At 43.2% G+C, this 25,539-nt stretch overlaps 1 long non-coding RNA gene across 1 annotated transcript in view; it reads left to right on the top strand.

The window, feature by feature from the left end:
• The window catches only part of LOC141140373 (uncharacterized), a 191,230-nt gene extending 174,746 nt beyond the window's left edge, over nucleotides 1-16,484 (top strand). The window contains exon 3 of the long non-coding RNA XR_012243933.1: nucleotides 16,353-16,484. This is a non-coding gene — a long non-coding RNA (uncharacterized lncRNA). The remainder of the gene's footprint in view (nucleotides 1-16,352) is intronic.
• Nucleotides 16,485-25,539: the final 9,055 nt, after the last annotated feature.

The following is a 25,539-nucleotide window of genomic DNA, read 5'->3' as shown; positions in this document are numbered from 1 at the left end:
TGTGTAAAGGGGTGAAATGCTTAGGAGCAGACCATGGGTTGATCAGAACACAACGATGCATAAAATACCATATTCAAAAAATCAAAAAGAAAAAAAGAAATCGTTATAAAGTGTCCCAATATATTGAGTGTGTAGCTCTATATAGGACGTATTGTCCGTATATATAGATACTGAAAGGGGAAATGTCCAAAACCCTAAAAAAGGTGAACATATAAAAGCATAAGAAGTCTATTATTGAAGAGGTGCGGTACTTCAAACGGACCCCACAGCCATCTGGATATAGGCCATCTTCATATGCAATGGTTAAAGGGTAGCCTTAAAAATCCTTCAATAAAGGTGGATTCTTCACTCATGTAGGTATTTTCAACATAAAGAGGGGAAGACAAAAGGATGCCCTTACCAGAGAAGGTGGACTCACAGGCCCTTGGCGGTGAGTCAAACAGGCTTGTACCGTCAAGCGGTATAGGGTGGCACTCTGTGAGAAGACTTTATGTAGAATCCCATCAGGAATCTTCAGATATTATGCCAGTAAGGGGACAGGAACGTCCAAGGATCAACTTCAATCATCGGTTGGTCGTTTCCTCAGTGGTCCATCCCATGTGTGAATGAGCAAGGAAAAGAAAAAGGCTTCCACATAGTGTAAATCCTTATTTTTCAAAAAGGCATAGTAGCACTTTATTCAGGGATACACTCCGAAAAATTACAGGCAGGGGCGGTAAAAACTCGGTTCAGAGTACAAATAGGTATAAAAATAGTAAAAAAATGATCTAAAAACAGCGCAGTGAATAGTGGTGGGGTATAGACATAAAAACCCGACGCGTTTCGCCTTCCAAGGCTTCTGCTGGGGTATGAATAAGCCCCCCACACAACTGCGCTTTATATAATCTCTTTTGAATGGAGTGTAACAGCTGATTAGCGCTGTTACACGAGATGACTTCCGGGTTCGGCAGCGTCATAGGTGACCGACGGTCACATGATGTTTTTGTGGCCAATCATATCTCCGAGGAGTTAGTCAGAAAGCCAGGCCTCACTTTCGCTATCCACTCAACAGGGCGTCACTCCTATTGGGCTCAAAAGTCACGTGTCGATCACGTGATGTGTATCCTAGGGAGTGACGAAAGGCCGCTCACGGCCTGCGTATCACAGGAGACAGGAAGTGACAGCTTGACATACTGGGAGCTGGAACGCAAACACAGCCGCGATCCGTAGTTGTATTTATCTTATTTCTTATCTTATTTATCTAATTTTTTATAGGTCTCTGCTATATAATTCATTCAGTCTGTCTTATGTACATGCTGCAATTGTTTAGACTATTTGGGTTCGTTATGCACCCTTAATATTACTATTTCTTAAGAATGCCATATTGCATTATATTCCTGTCCGTTTCTGTGCACACTTAAATCTTTAATGGCCATTTATCTATTGTGCATTATATAGAGTTTTTTATGAAGATTTTAGGGGAAGATTCCCGGGATTCGGTTCGTTCCACTTGAAATTGGACCTTAAATAAGATAAATACAACTACGGATCGCGGCTGTGTTTGCGTTCCAGCTCCCAGTATGTCAAGCTGTCACTTCCTGTCTCCTGTGATACGCAGGCCGTGAGCGGCCTTTCGTCACTCCCTAGGATACACATCACGTGATCGACACGTGACTTTTGAGCCCAATAGGAGTGACGCCCTGTTGAGTGGATAGCGAAAGTGAGGCCTGGCTTTCTGACTAACTCCTCGGAGATATGATTGGCCACAAAAACATCATGTGACCGTCGGTCACCCATGACGCTGCCGAACCCGGAAGTCATCTCGTGTAATCAGCTGTTACACTCCATTCAAAAGAGATTATATAAAGCGCAGTTGTGTGGGGGGCTTATTCATACCCCAGCAGAAGCCTTGGAAGGCGAAACGCGTCGGGTTTTTATGTCTATACCCCACCACTATTCACTGCGCTGTTTTTAGATCATTTTTTACTATTTTTATACCTATTTGTACTCTGAACCGAGTTTTTACCGCCCCTACCTGTAATTTTTCGGAGTGTATCCCTGAATAAAGTGCTACTATGCCTTTTTGAAAAATAAGGATTTACACTATGTGGAAGCCTTTTTCTTTTCCTTGCTCATTCACACATGGGATGGACCACTGAGGAAACGACCAACCGATGATTGAAGTTGATCCTTGGACGTTCCTGTCCCCTTACTGGCATAATATCTGAAGATTCCTGATGGGATTCTACATAAAGTCTTCTCACAGAGTGCCACCCTATACCGCTTGACGGTACAAGCCTGTTTGACTCACCGCCAAGGGCCTGTGAGTCCACCTTCTCTGGTAAGGGCATCCTTTTGTCTTCCCCTCTTTATGTTGAAAATACCTACATGAGTGAAGAATCCACCTTTATTGAAGGATTTTTAAGGCTACCCTTTAACCATTGCATATGAAGATGGCCTATATCCAGATGGCTGTGGGGTCCGTTTGAAGTACCGCACCTCTTCAATAATAGACTTCTTATGCTTTTATATGTTCACCTTTTTTAGGGTTTTGGACATTTCCCCTTTCAGTATCTATATATACGGACAATACGTCCTATATAGAGCTACACACTCAATATATTGGGACACTTTATAACGATTTCTTTTTTTCTTTTTGATTTTTTGAATATGGTATTTTATGCATCGTTGTGTTCTGATCAACCCATGGTCTGCTCCTAAGCATTTCACCCCTTTACACACTTAAACATTTACTGCTATTACTTATCTGTATATACTCTTTGAGATGCTGTAACACTCACTTTATGGTTATACACTTTAAGTCTTTTTCTCTCATAGAGACCACTATTTTTGACTTACTTTGTTTCTACTAGCGCCACACTTTATTATTATTTTTATACTTGCAACGGTCAGGTTGTTGTGTTGGCTGCTCTATTTCTATTTTTGTTTATTCTGGGAGTTGGCGCAATTTTTACACCTTCTTTTTACATATAATCACACACATAGGTTGGACTTGATGGACTGGTGTCTTTTTTCAACCTCACCTACTATGTAACTATATATGTAATATCATTAGACTTTTTCATTAAAAGATATTTACTGTTTCCACTACACCTAATCGGATTACAGTTAACAAGCTCCAACAAGCCGGTGAAAAATTTCAGATCTGCAACGGGAACATTGCTGCTATAAGGGTCCTTAAACCATTACCTTTAGGTCAGATATCTCTTTAGAGTTAACGGTTAATAGTTTGGCCTGGGGTTCCCCTTTAGTATTGGTAATATCTAGAAGTATTCAAAAGTTTTGAAGAAGGTATCTACGGATTATCTGTCCCTGACTGTATAGATGCTGTCTATCATTTTGAGTTTCTTACTGCCTAAGTAAATTGAAGAAAACGTTAATACTTGAACTGTGTCAGTGTCATTACGGTAGTATTCTATTAATCATACTGCCAGGTGTGCCAGAGGGGCTGAGGCCATTCCTGAGGTTGAGAGGCAGAGTAATGGGCTGAACAAACTTAAGCAGCTCCTTCGGGGGTATTGTCACACTTAGTTAGGCACTTTATCACTGCATCCCATTCTATGATAGCCAGGTGTTGGCAACAGGCCAAGGCTCCTTTAATGGCTGAATGGGCAAGATTGAATACATGGAACGCATGATCACGTGGGATGAGGACAAATCTGACGTATACAAACTTATGTGGATGGTGTGGTCTCATTTCAGTTATTCCTCTGACTTTTGCTTCTTTATCTCTAACGCCTGAAGTCCCTATAGCTTCTGGGCACCTTGCTGGGCCATGTCATTATCCCCTACCCTTGCCAACCCCCTTCTTTCTCTTTCTCCCTCTTCCCCTCTTCTCTTCCTTCTTTCTACTATTGCTATTTTTTGTATACTTCAATTAATAGCTTTACCATGTTGCCTGCTACCTCAGATATCATACCCCTAGCTGAACTTGAAGTTGCTGTTCGGTATCTCAAATGATTCTTTTACATCTGCTGCTTCTTCAATATAGTCCATTGGCTTCTGATGTTCTGAAGGTTTTGATATTATACTTGCTATCTGTGTCTTGTAACCATTGTTTAACACTATTTTTTGTTTTACATTGTATTTTGATCATCATATCTGGGTTGTACAAGTTTGGATGTATTTGTTCAGACACTATTTGTATTTGTACTGCAAGTCTGTATTGTCTGCAAATACTTAATACAAGTAAATTAAATAAATCCTTACTATAAAACCAATAGAAAACAGTGACACTTTTAAAGAATACTTCGGGTTCTAAAGCTTTTAAATTTAATTCTTGTAAATGTAGCACTGACCCTGAAGGAGCCGCTTGGTAATTTGGGTTCAATGTTCTTCACCTTGACTCCAAGAACAACCTCTGCCCCTCTGACACCCCTGGTTGAGTGAAAGTTACTGCAAAACAAGTATAGATACCTTTAACTTGGATGTGAATTTGTACCAGGAAACAGGCACAAGAACATTTAGTGGTTAATGAACTCAATATATTGATACAGGTTAGAATAAATGGTGGTTTGAGCATAAATGAACACACATAAGGTAGGTTTAGACACAGTCTGCTAGACAGTATAATCACTGTAACAAGGTACCTAATGCCGCGTAAACACAGTCGGAATTTCTAACAGAAAAAGTCCGATGGGAGCTTTTGGACGGATAATTCGACCATGTGTATGCCCCATCTGACTTTTTCTGTCAGCATTTCTGACGGACTTAGATAGAGAACATGCTCTAAATTTTTCCATCGGAAATGCCAACGGAGCTTGTCCCGTTGGCAAGTCTGACCGTGTGTAAGCGGCATTAGAATAGAGTTCTGCACCACTGAACTGGAATTACCTCATAATTCAGCAATAAATAATGCATAGCAGCATTAAAATATAACTAAAGGCAAATGTATTTTTCATTTTGGATAGCATGGAGAGGGATTAGAATGCTTGTCAGTTTTTATTGCTGTCTGTGCCCCCTTTAGGGAGATTCACCCTCTCTATTTGCCCTGTATACCATTATTATTGAAAGTCAAAGAAAATTCCAAATTTTGGTTGTCCCCAGAAAAGTAATAGAGTGGAAATCTTCCAATGTGCACACTACACATTGCCCAACCAGCCAATCTGAAGGCCAAAAACCTGGCATCTGGAAGTAGTAAGGTAGAAGATTATAGTTGCTGCAAGGGATTAACTGCTGCATCGCTGGAATGAGTGGGTATTTCTGTGAGTTTATTTCCACTTTAAAGACTTTTATAATTTCCTTTCAGACATTACAGTGCTGTAGTTCTGTATATGATCTAAGAGGACACGGTCTAGAGAAGGGTTGAATACTTAAACTGCAACAGCTGATGGTCTTTAAGTCCACGTTCACATTGGGTCGATTTGGCATGCGATTTGACATGTCAAATCGCATGCCAAATCGGCAGCTATTGCTGGCCATGGCACCGTCCGAATTGTTGCAGCACTGATTCCCAAAAGTAGTTCCTGTACTACTTTTGGTGACTTCGGGGGGTGATTTAAATATATACATCTGTGCATGAACACGCACAGATGTCTGTCAAGTCGGACTGCATTGCCGGTTTGAAATCATGCAAGTTCAGCTAAACTTGCACGATTTCTAACCTGAATCAGTGTGAACCCAGGCTAACAGTTTTAGAAAAGTTTCAAAGGCCAGCAAGGTAAAGCCCAACTGAACTTCCAGTTCACATAAGCTTGTACATTCCAGGTGAATCATGCAGTGGTCCCGCTGCAGAGGTCTGCTACACCCTCTGCAGGGAGCATGAGATTTGCTGATCACAGAATTAAAGGGGTTGACATATCCACATTAGCAGGGACATGTCATACCCCTGCAGAGACCACCACTTCCATACACAGAGCAACACAGGCTCATTATTTCTGAGGTTGTGGCTGTTTTCTAAAGAAAACAAGCAATAAAACATTGGAGAACTTTGTTATAATACACCTGGAATAAGATTTAAACTGAAGGTTCAATTGTGTTTGCAGTAAAACATTATAAGTGTAGCACCCTTCTAGGTGGGCTGCTAGGTGGTAGGTAAATTTATTTATTTTTTCTCATTTGGTCTCACTGTAATCAGTGAATTGGCCTTCAATTGCTTTGGGCTGTTCTAGAGTTTGCAGGCTGCAGATTAAATTGTTATTTTCTGCTTCCAGGATGTTTACAGAACATAGGGTGGGCGGAGTTAGATAGGTAGCCTGAATATTTATTGAGCTCCAGCCAACCCCTGGGGGAGGGTGGCCCAGTAGGTGGCTGGAAAGGCTGATAAATATGATAAATAGTGTGAACTCCAGAATAACTGAGTCTTCTGGTTAAAGGACTAAGGTTAAACCTGGGTGGTTAAATATGAGCATAAAAAGGCAACATTAACCACTTCAGCACCGGAAGATTTGCTCCTTAATGACCAGGCCATTTTTTGCGATTTGGCACTGCGTCGTTTTAACTGACAATTGTGTGGGCATGCGACTTTGTACAAAAACAAAATTGATGTCCTTTTTTCCCCACAAATAGTGCTTTCTTTTGGTGGTAATTGATCACCTCTGCAATTTTTATTTTTTGCGCTATAAACAAAAAATGAGTGACAATTTTGAAAAAAAACAATATTTTTTACTTTTTGCTATAATAAATATCCCCCAAAAATTAAAAAAAAAAACAAATTTCTTCCTTAGTTTAGGCCAATATGTACTGCAACATTGTGGGGGACAGATCGGACACTTTTGACACTTTTTTGGGACCACTGACATTTATACAGCAATCAGTGCTATAAAAATGCACTAATTACTGTATAAATGTCACTGGCAGGGAAAGGGTTAACACCAGGGGACGATCAAGGGGTTAACTGTGTGTCCTAGGGAGTGATTCTAACTGTGGGGAGGTGGGACTGCCTGGGTGAGGAGACCAATCATTGTTCAACAACAGATCGGTATCCTCTCCCCTGACAGCAAGTTTACATTGACAGATCTCTGTTCCGTCTCTGTGTTGAGTGATCACGGGTGCCCGCCGGGCACGCGCATAGGCTTTGGTGGCACGCCGTGGGTGCGTGCGCCCCCTAGTAGTCTGAAAACGAGCCAACGTACAGCTACGACAGTTCGCCCAGGGGAGCCAACCTGCCGCAGTATAACTGCGGCGGCTGGTCAGGAAGTGGTTAAAGAGAAAAACAGGCGCCTCTGAACATAGATTGTATCATTTATTGTGTATAACAAGCCATTAAAAACTCACATTGAGGTTATAGTAAATGGGCACATCTAAACCACTGGATATTGCTGCATCGGGTAACACAAACTGAGTTGCTGAGTCTCTATTGTGGGCTGTCCCGTCCCGCAGAAAGCCGCGTCGGTGAGATGTAATGAGACCGAGGGTAGAAGCGCAGCTGTGGCCAAAAACGAGGGCTGGAAGACAGCCTGAGCTCGATGGTAAGGTGCTGGAGTGCAGCGTGGACCGTGATGGCGTATACAATAAATGTTATAGTCTATGTTCAGGGGCGCCTGTTTTTCTTTCTGTTTTACATGTTTGGAGATTGCTTCACTTCCCTTACAAGGCTTGCCCTGACACACTGATTTGTGTTCATTATACACAGAGCTATGAGCTGAAAGGACTTATTTGATGGACTTTGCAAATGTATTATATATCCTAGTGCTGTGCCTCTATTTGTTACATTAAAGAGAAAACTGCCCTTTAAATAATTTGAGGATGAGGGGACATCTTCAGCATTCCAATACTACAAAGAATGTAGTAAGAAATGTAAGAGCACAATCAGGACAGCGAATATAGACCATGAGAGACACTTAGCGAAGGAGTGAAAAAAGAATCCCAAAAAATCTGTACATATATAAATAGTAAAAAAGCAATGTCGGTGCATATTGGCCTCATAAAGGAGAGTCAGGGAAAGTTAATTACAGGTGACAGGGAGAAAATGTATTTAATATGTTCCTCTCCTTAGCATTCACTATGGAAAAGGAGGAGTATAATGGACAAGACAATAGAATTAGCAACGCAGCCAGGAGTGTGCGCTTGTGGCTAATGGAAGCTGGTGTTTTTGAAAGACATGAAAAACTTAATGTGAACAAAACACCAGGGCCAGATGGACTACACCTGAGAGTCCTCAAAGAACTTAGCCAGGTCATTGCTAGACCATTATTCCTAATCTTTAAGGACAGCTTACTGACAGGAATGGTACCAGCAGACTGGCGGAGAGCTAACATGGTGGCTATATTTAAAAAAGGCCTGAGATATATACCAGGAAAATACAGACCAGTTAGCTTTAAATCAACAGTTTGTAAAATAATAGAGGGGATGATAAGGGACCACAGCCAAGCATTTGCTGATAAAAATATCATCATTAGCAGTAACCAGCATGGGTTTATGAAAGATCCTTCTTGCCAGACCAAACTGTTAACATTCTAAAGGGAAGTGAGCTGTAATCTGGATAGAGCAAGGTCAGTGGATATAGTGTATCTAGACTTCTCCAAAGCATTTGATGCTGTACCACATAAATGCCTAATTTACAAATTGAGGTCTGTTGGCATCATTGATAGTGTATGTGCCTGGAAAGAAAGAAATTTGGTTACAGGGGTGCATCCAAAGGGTAATGATAAATAGTGTAGCTTCTGAATAGTCTGGAGTTGTGAGCGGGGTGCCCCAGGCCCCAATTCTGTTTAACTTGCACATAAATGTTATAGAGGTTTGTATAAATAGTTCAATATCTGTATTTGCTGACAATACAAAGCTAAGCAGGGCAATAACTTAACAACAGAATATTGAAACTTTACAAGAAAATCTCAATAAATTAGAGGGTTGGGCAACTAAAAGCCAAATGAGGTTTAATGTAGGGTAAGTCATGAACTTGGGAGCTAAAAATATGAATGCAGACTACATGCTATAGGGAGAACCCCTGGAGGTAATCAAGGATGGAAAAGAACCTGGGGGTCCTAATAGATGACAGACTCAGCAATAGCATGCAATGCCAAGCTGCAGCAAGCAAGGCCAGAAAACTATTATGCAGCGTACACACAGTCGGAATTTTCGACCGGACTTGTCCAGCGGACGCCGACGGACCAAATCCGGCAGACAATCCGATCGTGTGTGGGCTTCACCGGACCTTCAGCGGACTTTTCCAGTCGCAAATCTGATGGACTTTAGATTTGGAACATGCTTCAAATCTTTACCTCGTAACTCCGCCGGACCCAATCCGCTTGTCTGTATGCTAGTCCGAAGGACAAAAAACTACGCTAGAGCAGCTATTGGCCACTGGCTATCAACTTCCTTATTTTAGTCCGGTGTACATCATCAAGTACTAATCCATCGGACTTTGGTTTGATCTTGTGTAAGCAAGTCCGTTTGTTAAAAAGACCGTTGGAAGTCTGTTGAAAGTCCGCAGGAAAGTCTGTCGGACCAGTCCGGTCGAAAAGTCCGCCCGTGTGTATGCGGCCTTAGAATGCATTAAAAAGGGGATGTACACAACAGATAAATCTATAATTCTATCATTTTACAAAACTCTGGTTCGGCCACATCCAGTCCTCAGAAAGAATGTGATGGAATTGGAGAGAGTCCAGAGCAGGGCAACTAAACGAATAAGGGGGCTGGAAGAACTCAGTTATGAGGAAAGGTTACACACATTAAGCTTGTTTTCCCTGGAGAAGAGACCCTTTAGAGGAGATCACAATACATAAATATCTAAATGGTGATTCTAGCATAGCTACCTCACTTCCTTATAGGAGATACTACCGAGACAAGTTGCTGCTCTTCAAGGGCCCAGCTGTGGCAGAGCTGGGGTGCCTAGTCCTAAAGATGTCTACAACACCTTCACCATTTTACCTGATGGATCCAGTCTGCGAAGCCTCACTAGAAGGTGTCTGGAAGAAGCTGAATGGGCACAACTACAGCCTGGCCTTGTGAATACTGACTGTTCTACAAGATCCTAGTGACCAAGTACTATTGGGATACCTGATCCAAGTAGTTCTTCTTTTATGGGGTCCCTACTACTGACCTTTTCTTAGTCTCTTGCAAGGAACTATATTCTGAAGTTTAGCAGAAAATCTATCTCTGAGGGGTGTAGCACAGAAGAGAGTCCTTTTATTGAATTTCACAGATTGGAATATCCCATAATCTGCACCCTCTCTCACTGTTCAAGTTTGAGCAAAGGTTATTTGACTAGACTGCTTTCTTGTGTCAGTGTGCTTTGGGCTGTGTTTTGGTGGACTGGCAGCCACTGGAACTTGTTAGTCTTCTGACGGCTGTTTATACTACAGACTGTGATTACTGCCAAGTATACAAGAACCTTCTATGGGCCCCCATTGGAGACTCACACTCCCATTGCAGCCTGCTGTCTACCATCTGACCCACATAGATATGGCTTTCTCAGTTTCGGGCGGGATGTTTATAGTCCACCCCTGGCTATTCACACTATATGTGTACAGTTTTAACTGATCAATATACAGCTTCCACCTGCTCCTGAGGAAGTGAATTTTTTCACGTATCATAGAGCATTAGGATGCAATCCTGACCGTTTTTATTAAGGTACCAAGTGAGTTTAATTACCACCTTAATCAGCCACAGAACCTGTGTAATTAATATGTGTTCATGTTTAAGGGAATGGGGGGACAACCCTAGTTCCAGTTCAACCTGTGGTGTGTGTGTGTTTGTCAATAGTAAATTGTATATCGTGTCCTACCAGCGCCCACTAGCAACTGTACATTCAGGGTGAATCAACCCTCAATCTGCATTCATCTGTGTCAGCCTAAAGAAGCCATCCAGATACACATGTGGGGAGCTGCTGCCCTCTACTGTTAGCTGCTAATATAACAGTATTATGTATAATATATAGTAGTACTTCCTGTCTCTTGGAGGCTGGCTTTGATAAACTTCAGAAGGGGGAAGAAGGGGAGAGAGAGAGAAAGTCTTGTTCTGTCCATTTTGCTAAATTCAGACTATATTGCAGGGCCCGGACAAGGGGTAGGCAGGAGGGGCAGCTGACCTGGGTGTAATGGTAATTTTGACAAGTGTGTAACTTCCGGAGCAAAGGATCCTCTAAGCTTAAACATCATGAACAGGGGAGGGGGTGCAGTTTGGCATCTTTACCCTTGGCGCGGACCTTCCCAGCACTGCTATTATGCAAGTATTCCTGTATTCCAATAGTCTAACTGCAGCTGCCCATAGCTTCTTGAGTGTGTTTCTGAATCCTTGTGACAGAATGAGTATCTATTATTATTATTTTACACACACAGTACCAGACAGCTATGTATATATACATTAGGGTTAACTAAAATATACAGCTCTTGTTATTTTAGTTAACCCTGTCTCTTCTGGTCTGGGATTCTACAGCTAGTTTTAGTTTAGGACTCAATAACCAGCTTAGGTGAGAGCCAGGTTAAGCATCCAAAAGCTACTTCTGGTAGTTAGAGTTCCAGATGCATATCAGATTAGGCTGACTCTGAGTTCCAATGCCACACCACAGTTTCTGTGTGTGAGAAGCTGCATTCCAGGCTGGTTGGACAACAGTTGGAGGATCTCCCCATCACCACTGATCTTGTCTATAGGTCTGTACTTTGCTGCAACATTAATCTGGAAGTATCTCTATTAATAACTATGTACAGGTATACAGTATGTGCACAATTCCACCAGGACTCTTGTTGGGCGCTTTGTTGATAAAAATCTGTTTGTATATTGGATGTACTGCATGTACTATTATTAATCTTTTCTTATATAAAGCTTGTATTATTTCTATACTGCTGTGCATCTATATGCTTATGGTCATTGGTATATGAGGGTTGCAGTAGTTCCTCTGCTCCCATTTACTTAGATTAGATTATTGATTAATTTCCAAGGCAGGGAATCAACTCTGTTCACGGAGGCCCTAACTGGGTGGAGGCACTGCCAACTTTATTATCAAAACCACTCTTGCACTTAGCAAATCTGGTTCTCTTATTTACCTATAGGTTTAGCACACTATCCCAGGTAGGGTAATTTCTCATAACCCCCCAAAAGTGGGCTACAGATCTATCTAATGCCTAAGAGACTTGGCCATCTAAATCATATTTTTTAGTTCACCCATTTTCAGACTGATCATAGTGTTTGGAGCGTGTTTAAGCACTCTGATAATGACCTGCCGACCAGAGCTGAATTCTGGTTCTGTCGGGTCATTTCTGGTAAGCTTCCAGGTATGAATGTAACAGACAATGGCACCTTGCATATTGCCCGGCCATGTTATATACATTAGCCATAAAATAAATAATAACATAATTTAAGAATGTTGAAATATAATTTCTCTGAGTCACATGCGCTGCGTCTTGCAAGTACCAGCTGTCATTGGAGGACTTAAAGGAGGAGCTGTCCCTGCCACAAGAGGTAGATAGAGGGAGAGGACCAAGAAGAGTTGTGCAGGGGCAAAGTGGAAGAAGCGGGGGTAAGCTGGCCCCATTGGGTTTCCACTTGGCAGAAGCAGGGACACAGGAAACTAAAGAAGCCAGCTGAGAAGTGTCTGTGTATGCAGTGTGTATATATGGTGTATGCAGTACCAGTGGCGGCTGGTGCTGTATGTTTTGGGGGGGGCGGCAAACAAGACACCCCTCTCCCCCCCCGGTCGGTCACTCATCCATCCCCTCACAAGTCAAGCACTTACTCCATCTAGCAGCTTCGGCTCCTTCCTGCATCTCCTCCATGGTGGCGGCTTCCTCCTCAGCGGCTTCACCCTGCGTCTCCAGATTCACAGCAGCTTCCCTCCTCCTTTCCTTGGCAGCCAATATGATCGCTTCTCCTCTTGGCCTCTTAAAACCTGCTTCTTGTTTGACCAAGAGGAGAATCATGGAGACAATAGCGAATATTAATTCGCTATTGTCACACAAGTGGATGGGATCGAGGCGCAGTGCTCTGTGCCCCGAACCCACCCTTTTTTGAACCCAAATAGAGCCTCAGGCTCTAATAATGTGCTTAAAAAAAAAACATTGAAATCCATGTGTCCGGCACCCTGCATGTAGATTAGGGGTCGGATGCATGGATTAGAGGGGCGGCGCCCCTGCGCCCCTGATGAATGGGCCGCAACTGTGCAGTACAGTATGTATGTTTTGTTTCTGCAATCAAAGCACTGAAAGTGTGATCTTTAGTTTTGGATAGAGTATAGAGAGATTAGAATGCTTCTCAGTTTTCATTGCTGGCTGTTCCCCCATTAGGGATATTCGCCCTTCCTATTTGTCCTGTTTACCATTATCATTGAAAGGGAAAGTTAAAAAAAAAATCCCAATTTTTGGGTTGTCCCCAGAAAGGTAATAGGGGGGAAATCTTTCAATGGGGACACTAGTTCTGGTGACCTGGGAAGTCCCAAGGAAATCCCTTAGTTTGCGGAGATTTCCTCTCACTTCCTACTTGACTATGAGACAGGAAGTGAAGGGAAATCTCCACAATGGGACACAGATGGTGAAAAAAAAAAATCTGACCCTCCCTTACTCTTTCCAAAATAAAAAAAAACTTTTGCTTATAGTTCTTGTTGGAAGTCAACATGGTCTAATATTATATGTCTAAAGTTTCCACACATCTGTTCTTACAACCAAGTTTAGACATGCTGACACTTGCAGTCCCACAGTTTTAAAAAGTACAGAGGAATGTGGCCCCAAACAGAATCTGCATAGCAAAAGGGCTTGTCTCTAGCCCACCTGCTGTGATATGTGTGATTAGAGGCTTCAAAGAGAATAAGAGCTAGCTAAGACGGCCCAGGGCTAGTAGAGATGCTGACCCTAGTGGACAATACAGCATGTTTCCTGAAGAATGGGCAGACATTTGAAGGGTTACCTCTTGGCGATTTCTATTGGATGTTAATAGTGTGAGACCTGCTGCTGATGGATAATAAGTGTGGGTAATTACAAGAAGCAGCCGCTTGGGTAGAGAGCGACTGCAGCCACGGACTGGGTAGTCCTATTAACACTCCTATGGGATGTTTAATCATCAATTGTGATTACACACAAACAATTGTTACCGCTGCTGTTCCTCCTACATAAATTGGTCCTACATCCTTGAAAATTTCCTATGTTACTTCATTGAGTTATGTATGGATTGCATTATTGTAACTGCATTTTTTATGGACTGATTTTGTACAGATCTGTGTATCTGTTTTTTCTCTTTTTTAAACAAAATCTTCTATGCTTAATACATTTTAGTTTTTAACTATATTATATGTGTTATCATGCCTATAAAGTCCTAGCCCACAAATTTCCTCATTTAAGACTCCTCCACGATATTCCCCTTCCTGGGTCTTTTGTTTGGAAGGCGGAGGGGAGGAGCCTGCGATTGTATGAGGCTCCTACTGGGCCCGGCCACCTCCTGGCTGCCACTTACCGCTGCCTCCCCCTGGCTGCCACTTAACCCCGCCTCCTCCTGGCTGCCACATTGCACAGCCTCCTCCTGTGTGCCACATTCCACAGCCTCCTCCTGGCTGAGGTCTTCCTGTGTATGAAAAAGGGACATAGTTTTAGTTTTTTCTTCATCAATCACACACAATTTTCATCTCATGACTGTTGCAAATTGAATGTTAATAAATAGAAAAGACTATCATTCTGAGCCCAGAATTTTTCATTCTTGTCGCAATTATTTTTGCCCACTACTGTCTATTGATATGTAAATTAAAGCAATTAGTGATCAATAATAACATCTAGTAAACATCATTTATGTTTTGCCAAGAAATTTGAGGAGAATGCTATACCTGGCTCAAGCTGGGCTCCTCCACTTCTTCATGACTGGAAGTCCCAGGTTGGACATCGGAAGCCTCAGCTGGGGTGGAAGAGAGGGTGGAAGGAAGAGTGGAAGGAAGGGTTGAGAGGGATTCCCTGACTTCAGTCTGGTCTGACAGAAAACAAAGTCTCTTATATTACCACAGCCTGGGGACATAAATGTCATCTGCTGCAGCTCCTGATCTCTGGGAATCCTGAACGTTCTTGCACTCCCTAAGATAAGTGCTCCTCAGGCCCCCAATTTTGGCTTTTAAATAGGGGATGGTTGCTGTGGGGACCACCAGCTTCACCAACTCCAGCAGTTTCTCCAGCGCTGTCTGCCTCTTTTGTTTATGATTATAATGTGGATGTTTCACCTGCCACAGACAGGGCAGCTACCTGTACTTGTCTATAAACAGGGGGAGGAAGTTGTGATCATTGAAGCAATCCATTTTCTCTGCAAGACACAACACAAGACAAACCCTAATGTCAGCCTAAACTCTCCTAATCTTGTCCCAACATAGGCCTTAATCTATAAGCAGTATAGGTCCAAGTTAAACTTGTAACTTCGTTATCACGATTGGCGCTTCCGATACTCCTTCCTCCGCTCACAGATCGTACGTACGACGCACGCGTGTTACGCTTTATATACACTGCGCATGCGTGAAACTCTGCCCGCCCCCGACGTTCTTTCTAGTCTATTCCCCGCCCCTTCTCTTTCGGCGCAGTGGGGGAGAGCACATGGTGGAGAGACAAAAGGTGCATGATAATAGCAGCAACGAGGAGGAGGAAGAAAGGCCGGAGCCAGAAACGTCACGATCCCGGAGGAGATTTAAGGCATCAATTATGGCCTTTTGTAGAGATGGTGGAGATGGTGGACATATTGAAGAGGGCCAACTATGACGGGAAGCATGGACCTTACCCAAATCCAAATGTGAGAAAGGCCAAGATCATGGCTAAAGTTGTGAAGAGTCTGCAGAAGAATTTTGGGGTACGACAATCCAAGGATCAACTGAGGAAATGGTGGTCGGACCTCAAATTAAGGGAGCATGATCAATAGAGAAGGATCAGGAGAGTGCTGCAAAACAGTAAGTAGTTGTGCTGTGTTCCTATTCTTTCTTTTTATGATGTTCGTGCTGCTCCATGTGCTTTTCTTTACTGTTGTACATTTTAAAATGGCAACCTTCATGTTCATGGGCACATTAATCGTTCGTAGGAAATATTGTTCATTCGGCCACTAAAATACGATGTTTTGGCCAGATGCAGTTCAATACGGTTTTTCGGGCCTACTTCTATAATAAAAGTTTGTTGTCTAGATGGGTTTGTAACTAGAATGAAATGCTAATAGGATTCTGTGTAAGGAGAGGACACTCAGCAGCTATTTACACATCTGTACGCTGGAGCACTACTGTAGGCCAAAAGAACACCCTTTTTATTAGGGGGCCCGCATAGGTGCTCCAGTGAATAATATAGGGGTGTCTTCATCTGTGAAGCTTGCACAAAACAGATAAGTATTCAAGCTTTACAAAGGACAAAACAATTTCTTCAGCTTGGAACTCTGACAAAACAGACAATTGTACCCCACTTCCAAGCAATGTTTCATATTCCTATTTCTGCCATCAAATATCTGTGTGCTAAGTATACCTATTTTTGTTCACATAGGGGAGAAAAGACTCAGAAGACACCACTCATCAGAGGACACCAGGGACCCCCCACCTCAGGAAGAAGGGGAAATCCCCCAAACGCAACCAGTGGAGGAGGAGGGAGACATTGTAGAAATTGTCACCACAACAGGTGAGTGTCTGCGACCACAGGCTCATGTAAGAGATGGATGCCTGCATATTTATAATACATGGTGTTTTTTTGTAGGTGATCGTGATCGAAAATGGGGTGTAATAGAGATTTAGAAAACCTAAAGCAAAACATCAATGATGTTCAAAACAAAATGAAGAACATCATTGATGTTTTAGGGAGAATCTAAAACACCCAGAAATCCCTAAATTTCTTCTCTTTTTTTGTAACCAAATTTTTTTACGTATGTTAAAAGCCAAATTTAGAAGATGCACACAGTGGGGCTGATTTACGAAGCATTTGCGCCATGACTTGCGGTGCACGCTGATGCGCAAATTATATTTTCCTATTTACAAAGCATTTGCGCCGGTAACACAGCGCAATCCCCCATTTACTATTCTCTTCCCGACGCACGGGAAGAGGTGATCTGTACACCACTATAGACCTGGTGCATGGCATCTCTAACTTCACATTTAAACAAGCTGGAAGTGCCAATAATATGGGGGTGATGTGGGGTGATGTGGGGAAGTGTAGTACTAACTGCCCAAGTCACAAATATGGCTAAAATAGAATGAGAACGTGACTTTCTCTGAACAAGCTGGCAGCGCCGGCAAATACATTTAAACTGCGGGAGGTGAATTTATGCACTGCGCATGCTCAAACGGCATTTGCGCTTGTTTAAATACTTTGGTTCACTGCGCCGTCAAAATATTAGTAAATGTCAGGCAACGTAAAAGCATTTGCATAGGTTGAAGGGGCGCACCTCTAGACTTTTTTCTTTTTTAATGCTGGTTCACTTCGTGCGGCTCTAATGAAATGTCGGTCCGGCAAAACACATAAAAGTTGATTGATAAAAACAGCATTAAGAAAACAAACAAAATTCAGAAAAAAAATGCGTGCGGTTCCCCCAAAATTCAATACCAGGCCCTTCAGGTCTGGTATGGATATTAAGGGGAACCCCGCGCCAAAATTAAAAAAAAAATGGCATGGGGTTCCCCTAAAAATCCATACCAGACCTGAATTAAGGGGAACCCTGCACCAAAATTTGAAAAAAAAATGGCGAGGGGTTCCCCTAAAAATCCATACCAGACCCTTATCCGAGCACGCAACCTGGCAGGCCGCAGGAAAAGAGGGGGGACGAGAGAGCGGCCCCCCTCCTGAACCGTACCAGGCCACATGCCCTCAACATTGGGAGGGTGCTTTGGGGTAGCCCCCCAAAACACCTTGTCCCCATGTTGATGAGGAAGAGGGCCTCATCCCCACAACCCTTGGCTGGTGGTTGTGGGGGTCTGCGGGCGGGGGGCTTATCAGAATCTGGAAGCCCCCTTTTAACAAGGGGACCCCCAGATCCCGACCCTCCCCCCTGTGTGAAATGGTAAGGGGGTACAAAAGTACCCCTGCCATTTCACAAGAAAACTGTCAAAAATGTTAAAAATGACAAGAGACAGTTTTTGACAATTCCTTTATTAAAATGCTTCTTCTTTCTTCTATCTTCTTTCTTCTATCGTCTATCTTCCTTCGGTTTCTTACTTCATCTTCATCTTCTTCTGGTTCTTCCTCCGGTGTTCTCGTCCGGCATCTTGCTCCGCGGCGTCTTCTTCCCTTCGTCTTCTGAGCCACTCCACATCCAGCATGATGGGATGGGAGGCTCCCGCTGTGTGATGCTTCTCCTCTTCTGACGGTTCTTAAATAACGGAGGGCGGGGCCATCCAGTGACCCCGCCCCCTCTGACACACGGGGACTTCCCTGAAGCTTTCCCTGTGACGTCAGAGGGGGCGGACAGGGAAGTCCCCATGCGTCAGAGGGGGCGGGGTCACCCAAGCATCACACAGCGGGAGCCTCCCATCCCATCATGCTGGATGCGGAGCGGGCCAGAAGACGAAGGGAAGAAGACGCCGGCACCGCAGAGGAAGATGCCGGACGAAAACACCGGAGGAAGAACCAGAAGAAGAAGAAGATGAAGGAAGAAACCGAAGGAAGATAGAAGATAGAAGAAAGAAGATAAAAGAAAGAAGAAGCATTTAAATAAAGGAATTGTCAAAAACTGTCTCTTGTAATTTTTAACATTTTTGACAGTTTTTTTGTGAAATGGTAGGGGTACTTTTGTACCCCCTTACCATTTCACACAGGGGGGAGGGCCGGGATCTGGGGGTCCCCTTGTTAAAGGAGGCTTCCAGATTCCGATAAGCCCCCCGCCCGCAGACCCCCACAACCACCGGCCAAGGGTTGTGGGGATGAGGCACTTCTCCTCATCAACATGGGGACAAGGTGCTTTGCGGGGGACCCCAAAGCACCCTCCCAATGTTGAGGGCATGTGGCCTGGTACAGTTCAGGAGGGGGGCGCTCTCTCATTCCCCCCTCTTTTCCTGCGGTCTGCCAGGTTGCGTGCTCGGATAAGGGTCTGGTATGGATTTTTAGGGGGACTCCACGCCATTTTTTTAAAATTTTGGCACGGGGTTCCCCTTAAAATCCATACCAGACCTGAAGGGCCTGGTATGGATTTTGAGGGGGACCCCCACTCCATTTTTTTTATTTTGGCATGGGGTTCCCCTTAATATCCATACCAGACCTGAAGGGCCTGGTATGGAATTTCGGGGGAACCCCACACATTTTTTTTTTCTTAATTTTGTTTTTTTTCTTAATGCTGTTTTTATCAATTAACTTTTATGTGTATTGCCGGACCGACATTTCATTATAGCCGCGAGTAGTTTTAAATAACTTTTATTCCTTAAGGGCCAGTTCACACCACATGCACTCCAGTGCATTTTTGTACTGCAAATAAAATGCATGGAAAGTAGGTTATATGGTTTTCAATGGCATAGTTCACACCAGTGCTTGCAGTTCCAGTGCGTTTCCAGTTCCCAAAAAAAAAATAGAACATGCTGCATTTTTTATGCACTGGACTGTACTGGAACGCTGTAAAATGCATCAAAAACACACGGGAACTCACCTAAATGCACCAAAATGCGCTGCAACACACTTGTCCTTATTTAAGGTTAAGAAAAAAGAGGGGGGGGAAGCACTGGACTGCATCAAAAATGCGCCAAAAACGCACTGGAACACAAAAAAAACGTGCAAGCAGAAAAGCACCTGGAACGCATCCGGACTGTGTTTCTATGGTGTGATCTGACCCTAAGGGCCCTTAGGGCCAGTTCACACCATAGAAACGCACTCCGGACGCGTTTCAGGTGCTTTTCTGCATGCACCTTTCAGATGCTTTCCAGTGCTTTTTTTCCCCCCTCTTTTTTCTTAACCTTAAATAAGGACAAGTGCGTTCCAGTGCGTTTTTGATGCGTTTTACAGCTTTACAGTCCAGTGCAGAAAAAATGCAGCATGTTCTACTTTTTTTTCTGGAACTGGAACGCACTGGAATGGCAAGCACTGGTGTGAACTATGCCATTGCAAACCATATAACTGAATTTCCATGCATTTTTGATGCATAAAATATGCACTGGACTGCATTGGTGTGAAATGGCCCTTAAGCAATTTGGCATATTTAAAGGCATTTCTCCTTGTTTCGTTTTTGGGGTTGTCCAATTGGTGACATTGATATATGTCCCTTAGGGTGGGACCTGGGCCCCATACTCATTTTAAGGCCAATAACTAGAAGATAAGCCAGCCAAGTGGGGACTAGTAAAGTCAGTTCCCTTAGACTGCAATGGTATTTGTTGTATAACTTGTGCACGTTAGGCTCTTTAGTTGCCCCCCTGGACTGGGGGGTGTTTTGTCCCATCTGTAATTTTGGTGCATGCTGGATGATGTGCTTAATTTTGGACAGTGGGGTGGCTTATTTTGTGCTAGCTGCATTTGGGTTGTTCTGGGCATGCTCAGGGACTTTGTTTTTTTTTGGTGGTGCTTTTTGTGTGTGAACAGCACTTGGATGTTTCTGGGCATGGTCAGAGTGTGTTTTTTGGGTTAGTAATCTAAGGACATCCTTAACAGGTGTACCCACTTTGAAGTTCAGTCTCTACATTGAGTGAACTTGCATTTTGTGTTTCATGGACTGTCCATGTGTTTGCAATTGCCTCATTAGCACACAAACCTATGTTATATAAAGCTTGCAGATAGCATTCTTTACTTTGCCCTGAAAAGAGCCAAGATTGTGTGTGTGGGGGCCGGCATGAGAGTACATTTGGGTGTCCTTATCGAGTTTCTAACACATGTATTTTCTATTTGTATTTTGTTTGTTATGTTGTTTTTATGCAATTTATTTGTTACTTTGGTTTGTTGTTTTTTTTTGGGTGGTGGTTATTTTACCATGAAATCTTTTTTATGTTGGCAATTTTTGTTGTTTTTACGTTGTTCATTTTGATTTAAGTGTCTGTGCTGCCTTATTTTTAAAATTCTTTCTCAAGATGTTGTGCCTAATGTTGGTTTAATCCTTAATAGATGTCCATTTGTGGGTGCACTCCTTTTAACTGCTGTTAATTTACACTGCAAAAGGGTCAAACCTCAAACCTATTCTGTTAGTGTTTCAAATTAACATACATGTGTGTATTTTGCTTCCCTTGCTTCTGTTCCAAGTTCTTCTGTTTTTTTTTTTTTTTTTTTTTTTTTAAGTTTTAAGTTACTTTCCTGGTGCCTTCATGCTAGCACATGCATGAATTGTGCATATGCTGCCATGGATAGTGACCAGGAAAGTAACATTTCAGGGTGGTAAGTATTCAATTTTCTTTTTGAGCAGTGGTTTTCAGCCTCAGTCCTCAAGTACCCCCAAGCCCCCCCAATGGCCATTGACTTTGATTTAAAGCATCGGTGCAAGATGAAGGAAAACCTGCAAACATGGCCTGTTGGGGGATACTTGAGGACAGGGTTGAGAAGCACTGATTTAGAGCACTGAACTAAAATAAAGCTGAAGACAATCCTATTATAATTGTGGACATTTGATGGAAATCAAGATTTTTATTTTTTATTTTTTTTTAAAAGATTGGGCTTTGTGTCCCTTTTCTTAAAATTGGCTTCACTTCCTGTCACATAGCCGAACAGGAAGTGAGAGTAAAACCCTAATAATATTTTTCCTTGGACACACAGGTCAATCTAACTAGTGTCCCCATTATGCAAATTGCACTCACCACATTGTTGTGTACACCCCAAATTATTAGGTATTTTGGGGTTTATTAATGGCAAATCCTTTCTGCAATACAAGTGTAGTTGATGAAAATCAGAGGGGTAGTATTGGTGATTTTATCATCCAATCATGTAGAGGCAAAGATGCTGTTTTTTTTTTTTCTTTTCCTTGCATGTCCCCTCGGATCTCCAGCAACTGCACTTCTAAGTGCACTCATAGTGCAAAGTGGATTTACCTTTTAGTAAATAAACCCCAAGATACATAATAATTTGGGATGTACATGGCAAAATGCTAGAGTGCAATTTACCGAATGGGGAAACTATTTTGATTGACCTGTGTGTCCCCAAGGACATACATTGGTAGGGTTTTACCCTCACTTCCTGTTTGGCTATGTGACAGGAAGTGAATAATTTTGAATGAGAAATTGGCAAAATTTGGGAGGTGTCTTCACCCTATCAGGGGTGTAGACCTCCCCCAAAACTTATAATCCCTCTGCAGTCTATCCCCAAGCAAAAATAAGAAAGGATTTTAATGAGTTTAACTTTGCAAAGACACATTCTTAAAGTGGATGTAATCCTTTCTAAACTACTGCCATAGTGGTTATCTATAAGGATATACATCCTCCTGCATGTATCTTTACCTGTCAAATGTCTCCCCTCTGTCTGTTATGAGACCCGAAAAACTGCAGATTCTGTGGGTGGGTCTGTTGTCTGGAGCTCAGTGGGTGGAGTCGTGATGTCAGTAGACTCCCCGCCCACCTCTACACTCCCCTTGTCAATATGCATTTTCTCCTGTGTAATTCTAACACTGAACTTCTGCTATGATCTCTAACGTCCAGTGAAAAGACAGGAAAGTAACCACATGACTTCAGCATGCCAAATCATGCTGAGGTGTGGAGCAGCCAATCCTGGGAGAACTGCTGAAGAAAGGCGTGGGGCTGTGAATTAAAAAATAATGCATGTCTTAGGCTAGTGCACAAGATATGTAATTCACCTGTCACTCACAGCAAGGGGGAGGATTTGACAAAGTTTTTCTCTGTTTGTCAAGATTTATCTCACTGAACAATAAAAGAGGATTGCTCAGAGCTGCATTAACTCTTTGTGGCAAGACTGGGCTCAAATGATAGGAAATATTATACTCTACATTATGACATAAAAAAAAAAAAAATTGGGGGTTTACATCCACTTTAAGTTCAATTGTGATGCATGTTAATGGCCCATTTAGACCTTTAATAGAAAGTCATCAGTTGCCTTTGACTCTAAACATTATTTTTGGCCAGTCCTAGAAATCTGCATCTGTTTTTCTATTAACCACTTGGTGTCTGTGCTATAGCCAAACGACGGCCACAGCGTGGACCTGAGTTTCTGGGAGGCTGTCATAGGATGGGCTCCCCGTATGCTCCCTGCTGCGCGCACTGAGTCACTGAGACTCGGGTGGTCACAGATCGAAGTAAGGGCCGATCTGTTTATTTTTTCGCCTCATGCTGACAGCATGAGGATAAAAATAAAAGCTGATCACCGGCTTGGGTGCAAGGGACATTGGTCCCAAAGAGGCAATTCTGCCTCATCTGTGCCTACCAGTACCACCTGCCAGTGCCACCTATCAATGCCCACCAGTGATCCCAAGCAGTGCTGCCTATCAGTGTAACCAATCAGTGCCCCCTCATCAGCGTACATCAATGAAGGAGAAAAATTACCTGTTTGCAAAATTTAATATCAAAATATCCAAAATTATTTATAAAAATCTGTCTTTTCTTTTGTTTGAACAAAAGAAAAAAAACACACAGGTGATCAAATACCACCAAAATAATGTTCTATGTGTGGGAACTTAAAAAAAAAATTTGGCTAAGTATGACCGCGCAACTGTCATTCAAAATGGATCAGCGCTGAAAATTGGTCAGGACAGCAGGGGGGTTTAAGTGCCCAGTAAGCAAGTGGTTAAATTCCATGCCAAATATGGATTTCTGTAATAAAGATATGTGCCCACTGTGTATACGGCACGTGCATAAGCAAGTCGCACACATATGAACGGTACTCATTGCAAATCATGGGGTACAACTTGTGATGCAACTTTTCAGTCCCAAGTGGCCTTAGGCTCTCTTTCCACTACTGCGAGTTGCTGTGCGACTTGACACATGTGAAGTCGCAGGACAAGTCAAAACACATGTATTTCAATGTTCCCCCGTTCTAATTGGCGCAACTCCAAAAAAAGTTCTTGCACTACTTTGTTCCAACTTCAGTGCGACTTTTTCTCAGATGTTTTGAATTAGTCGCATGACATGGCATTAAGGCTCGGTTTCCACTATTGCAAGCCCAAAGTTGCGTGTTTTTTTGCCGCGAGTTTCCCGCAACATTTTGCCAAAACTTGAAGCAATGCCTGTGTAAGTCGCATCAAAGTGGGACCAAAGTAGTGCAGGGACTACTTTGAAGTTGCTGCGATTTGAAGTCGTACACATATGAACGGTATTCATTGTAAATCATGGGGTAGAACTTGTGATGCAACTTTTCAGTCCCTGTTGCAAGTTGCAATAGTGGAAAACAAGCCGAAAAAGCACATTGTAAATCACGCAACTTTGGGGTTGAAATAGTGGAAAGAGAGCATTAGGCTAAAGCAGTAATAGGAAGATGCACTGTAAGAATTACTTCTAATTGTAGAAAATCAAATAGGCTCTTGCACTGAATCTAATTTATGGAAGATCTAACTGGCCAGTGTATGGTGAACTTTAAAGATATGAAAACTTGAATTTCTGGTGTTTAAGCCTCATACACACGATGGGACTTTGTACCCCGTGTACGGAGCCCGCTCTGCTCAGTGGGGGATCGCTCCGTCGATCCCCACTGGGCAGGCAGATAACAGGTCTGTCTCTGCACACTGTACAGGGACAGACCTGTCAGAGTGCCGCTCCCCTCTATGGGGGATTGGATGATGACGGACCGTAGAGTCCGTCATCACCCGATCCGATTCGCAGATGGATGAAAAAATAGGTATTTCCTCCGTTACACTTTTTAGGATTGGAGTGGGTCGAATGTCAGCGGACATGTCACCACTGACATCCGACCCTCCATAGAGGTCTATGGAGTGTCCATTCAGGTCCGAAGCGGACCTGAAAGGTCCGTTCGTGTGAGGGGAGCCTTAGACCCCTTTCACACTGGGGCAGTGCGGCCGGCAGCGGTAAAACGGCGCTATTTTTTGCGCTGCTTTACCGGCGGTATTCGGCCGCTAGCGGTTTTAACCCCTGCTAGCGGCCAAAAAGGGGTTAAATCCGCCCGCAAAATGCCACCGCAGTGGTGTTTTGCCAGCGGTATAGCCGCGCTGTCCCATTGATTTCAATGGGCAGGAGCAGTTTATACACCGCTCCAAAGATGCTGCTAGCAGGACTTTTTTTAGGCCCCTTTCACACTGGGGCATTTTTAGGTGCTACGGCACTAAAAATAGCGCCTGAAAAACGCCCTAAAGCGGCTCTATTCACTTCAGTGAGGGCTTTCACACGGATGTGGTGTGCTGGCAGGGCGTCACAAAAAGTTCTGCCAGCAGCTTCTTTGGAGCGGTGAACTCACTGCTTCTCCCCATTAAAATCGATGGGGCAGCGCTGTGATACCGCTGGCAAAATGCCGATCCAGCGGCATTTTGCGGGCAGATTTAACCCCTTTTCGGCCACTAGCAGAGGGGTTAAAACCGCCCCGCTAGCAGCCGAATAACGCTGCTAAAACGACAGTAAAGCGGCGCTAAAAATAGCAACGCTTTACCGCAGACGCCCCCCCGCCCCAATGTGAAAAGGGCCTTAGGCTCTATTCACACTAATGCGTTTTTTGATGCATTTTGCATTTTGCAGAAATGCATGGGAATTTTTTAACATGGGTTCCCATGGAACATGTTCACATCAATGCATTTTTGTGCCTCTGCGTTTTTGGAAAGGGTCGGGGACTTTTTTCCCGCAAAATGCAGCATTGTGCTTGTAATAGATTTAAATAGACCTGCATCCAAAACGCA

Source organism: Aquarana catesbeiana, linkage group LG04 (genome assembly GCF_042186555.1).
Source record: "Aquarana catesbeiana isolate 2022-GZ linkage group LG04, ASM4218655v1, whole genome shotgun sequence".
In the NCBI taxonomy this organism is placed as follows: domain Eukaryota; kingdom Metazoa; phylum Chordata; class Amphibia; order Anura; family Ranidae; genus Aquarana; species Aquarana catesbeiana.
Note: the sequence above shows the minus strand (reverse complement) of the source record. Positions and strands in the feature narration are given on the sequence as shown.